We start from the raw sequence: 4727 nt of genomic DNA, 5'->3' as shown, positions 1-4727 counted from the left end.
AACAAAACAGGAAATATCAATCCGCTAAACATATTATAATTATATGCAGTTGTTTACGATGTCGTGAGCAGAAAATGACGTCACAAATAACACCAGTGATTGGTTAGAATATGTGTTTGACCGGCAATGTTTGTTAATTCGTTCCTCAACTGTTATTTACACATGTAAGTGACGTCACTTTTCTCTTTGTTGATTAGTGGGAAAATAGGAAAGGGGTAGTAGATCTAGATCATCATGGTACGGACTACTTTTGTGTGTCCTCGCCATGACGTCGACATTGAAGCACACCGTTAACATGGATTTAAGTCAGTGTGTTTGTGCAAAATGTCACATTTACTTTGCGAGTTGACGGTTATTATACAAGTGGGTTTTCTGTAATGCCTGGATATATAATTATGACTATTTAAAAAAGAAATAAACGCTGTTTTCAGGAACTACATTTTGAAGGCGATATGCTTCATATGTTGGCATGTGTGTGAGGAGTTCTTGGTGTTTGAAATGGCACATTCCATGAAATTGTACGACAGGGTGCGCAAAGGTGGAATGATGGGCACACTCTGGCTGTGCAATTAAATAAGTAATAACAATACATATACATATTGAAGTTAAAACGAGGCATAACGCGCTCTTGGAACATGTTAGCCAAATAGGGAGTAAAATTTGATTTAGTTTAGGCATTTAAAATGCCTTTCCCACACTGGCACTCCAAAATTCAATAGTTTTGAAATATTGGCATGTTGATGCAATTAGGAGAGCATTGATACTATAATAACTTGTCTCCCAGAGGGAAAAAAAACGAAACACATCAATATTGTTTATTTTCATGATACACGCATGAATATAAAACAAAGTAATATTTCAAAATATCACTATAAATATACTGACTTTATTTGAGGTAAAACCATTCAAGACATGACGTCATTGGAACAGGTTTGACGTATTTCCGGTTATGAAAACAGGTAAACTGTGCACTGGGAATACACAAGTCATCGGCCCATTTCAAATTTTATTGTCGATGGGGGAGAAAAATGTGCAAATGTCTGCAATGAAAGTTGTTTGTGTATCCAACAAAAATGGATGAATGCGTAGACGAGTAAAACATTGCTCTTTATTGTTTAAGTCGTGCCCTTACAATATTGCCGCCGGAGAACTGCATAGAATGCAAAAATAGCCGGGATACTAAAACAGCATAGCCCCTCCCAACACCTAACACTACTGCTAAAAGTATAATTAAAAATAAACTGAGAACACAAAATATGAATGAGAACATGAATGAAAAAAAACAGATTTTCTCTAGAGAAATATTTACATATAATCAAAAAAACTGCTATAATATCGCTCTACAAATGACCAAACTGAGGATAAGTGATAAGTGTTCATTGCTTACTGATTGGAATAGGAAATTATATACATATGTATATATATGACATCTGGGGTCCAATATAATTATGGTTTCACTGATAGAATAATAGATTATGTAAGTCAACTGTTTTTCGTGATTATGCCACGGCCTCCTTACATCAAGTTTATCAATGCCCACACGAGCAATCGAAGAACAAATCTCCACCGTCACGCTGAAGTTCGTACCTACATCTATATAAAACTCGTTCAACGAGAACAATGATCAGCGGGTTGTGTCGTTCAATGGGTAGCAGGGCGTCAAAGTGACAAGTTAAAACCACGTAAAAAACTATTTCGAACAAAAAATATTTTTTTAAATAGTCCATACACTACACCATATTTTAATCAGGTTGACCATAGTTTATTACAGTGCTAGTTATTTAGTGTGTATATTACAATTACGGAAACTGTATTTTATCAGCCAATCAACGATAATGTTACCCGGAGTAACTAGGTCGCACACAATTACGTTGAGGGAACCAACATACCAAGCTTTCTCATCTCATATGGATAAAGGAAGCAGAAACTTCTCCCATAGTCCTTTGCACACCAATAAACCTTATTCATGACCCCTAAAGGTCATACATCCTGGCACTTTTGGGGGGATATTGTTGTAACAGAGTAATTATTTCAATAATATTTCTAAATTCGTGTCATTTTTTATTGTTTTTAAACTTCATTGCCAACTGCTTGTATTTTTTTTTTAAATTAAACGCGAACCCAGGCGTTTCGTCTTATTTGTGTTATTATGATGGCACGTATTCGTTCAAGTTGGTCATATTTGGTAGTGTTGTTACACCGTGGAAGTTGAATTTCTCAAACCAATTTTGGACATCAAAAATTGTATCATTGCCCCTCCCGTCTGAGTATATGTACCTGCGACGGCCACCCAATAACAATGAAGATTAAATTAGTAAATCGCTCAGACGACTGTCTGAGAGCGGATATAACTATGTCCTACAGTTTAAGACAAACTCTGAGATCGAAAATGTTATTTATTTTTTAATTTTGCAAACGGACAGTTCCCGTGCCACTTTCACCTACTCGTTCGATTGTATCTGCAGATCGACTCCCGTATATCAAGATGGATTTAATATATTAGTTTGACGAAAGTTGTACGTGCCAACAAGTAGCATTAGAGGCGACAAACATAACTACCAATATCATTCGTATCGGTGTTATCGATATCACGGTTACTAAAAACCGTGTCGATATTGACCACCCACATCACGTGGAATACTGGACTATCGAGTAAATAGTCGAGTCTAAATATACTATTTGAATAATGTAATTTGTCATTAAAGAAACAATTTATCTTTCCTCCACGTGTAAGTTTAAGCCTGCACATAGTGTCACCATGGCAACCGTATCTCTGACGTCAACCACGCCATTCATGAAACGACAAAGGAAATTGAATTATCACAAATGAACTAAATGACGAAATTAAGAGTGACTCTCCCGTACGAGCGCTGTATGTGTACCGGACTACTCGGGAGGTTTCGAACTGGTAATTACCATCATCAGCGATTTCAACTTGGTTGCACTGTGAATTTAACCTACTAGTATTTGATAATCATACTAAATTTGAGATTAAAAAATAAATAAGTGGTGGTGTTATTTATAGCCTCCTTATTTATAAATATGACGTGTCACTCTGTACGCACACAATTTTAAGGAATGACGATTATTTGCAGCGGGCGCCAAAAAAAAGTGATGAGAAAAACCGCTAGCGGTGTATTCAAGTCCAAGCCGTGTATTATGTCTTGTATCATAGGAGCGTTTAGATAAGTTCGTATATGGTGGATATAGCGATAAAACTACTGACGTCACATGATGTGGAAGAGCCAATGAAAGGCTTGGTTATATATATTTTTTTATTTATGGATACAACACCGATTTTGAATAGTACAGCAGTCACTAAAAAATACAAATAACAAAATGACTAACAGTTAAAGATAAAAAGTGGACACAAATTACATTTAAAAAATACAAGAATCCCTGTCAATTAAATATATGAAAATACATAAAAAAAAATTGTTCTTCTGTCAAATTTGTGATACGGTACCATTTATTTGCTTTCCGGCTTCCTCATATAATTTATTTCCTTGATCGCTATAAAAAGAACACGTTGTTATAAAATGGCATTCGTCCTGAGCAAAGATTGCAGATTTTTTTTTCTGTTGGCAATTTCGGGTTAGTATACCTCCCTGTTTTGTTTTCGATTCAAACATTTTCTTGAATTCTCTGTATATCCTCTAGTTTTTTTTTCTTTGAATTAATTTCTTTGTTCCAATGAATGATGAATATTTTTTTCTAGTTTTTTTTTTTAGAAAATTGTTTTTGTTTTGTGATTATAGTATCAATAATAATTATAGTATCTGTATCGCTTAATAATTGCGTTTCATTAATTTTGTCTAGTTCAAAAGTTGATACGCAATAACATTTACTATTTAATAACGCTACTTTCTTTACAATTTCGTTTGGAGTGTTTATTACTCGGTTATATATTATTTAATCATTTGTCTTTTGATAAAAAACATCTATCGGAAACTGAGCCAATTCTCTATATATTCTCATTATGGAAGCGTTTTTGCTCACACCTGGGATGAATCGTAAAAAGTACAAATGAACATCTTCCATGAAAGATTTGTAAGAACTCTCGTCTCCCCAAATATCATTACCGTATATACTAGTATTGGTCTAATTCATTTGACGAAGAGGGACAACGTTGTTTTTTTGAAATGTAGATTAGATTTATCACCTTTTCTTTCAGTGAGAACAAAGCTTGTTGCTATTTTCTTTTGAATTTACCATTCATACAAGGAGTGATTCCCAAATAAATAATGAGTTTTAAAGACGAATAAATTGTTAGATAACTTTTTCTAAACCCAAACTGTGCTTTCAAGATAATTTTATTATCATCTAGGAATATTGTTTTTCTTTGATTCAATATATTGGTAAACAGGCAGCTGGATAACGCTACACCTGTGTAATTTGAGGGGTTTGATTTTGAACCTGATTTTTTAAAAAAAATGGCACAGTAAACCTGAACTCCATGATTCTGGGAAATCGTTAGTTTTGAGTACAGCACACAGCTTAATTGCTTATGCCGTGGGAATGTGCGCGATTGGTTGTGCCATAATTGTTTATTTCCTTGTATATTAATAATATTTGTGTATTGAGTGTAGGGTTCATTTACATAATTATATTATTTATGTTCGTATCATCATTGTAGCAACGTATGATTGCTTATTGTTTTATAGGCTGTAGTGTATATTTAGGTAACTATTACTAGTATTTATCATCTAACTGTCGGGGCAGGTAGC

Source organism: Saccoglossus kowalevskii, chromosome 7 (genome assembly GCF_978046115.1).
Source record: "Saccoglossus kowalevskii chromosome 7, keSacKowa6.1, whole genome shotgun sequence".
NCBI lineage: Eukaryota > Metazoa > Hemichordata > Enteropneusta > Harrimaniidae > Saccoglossus > Saccoglossus kowalevskii.
This window is presented reverse-complemented; position numbering follows the sequence as displayed.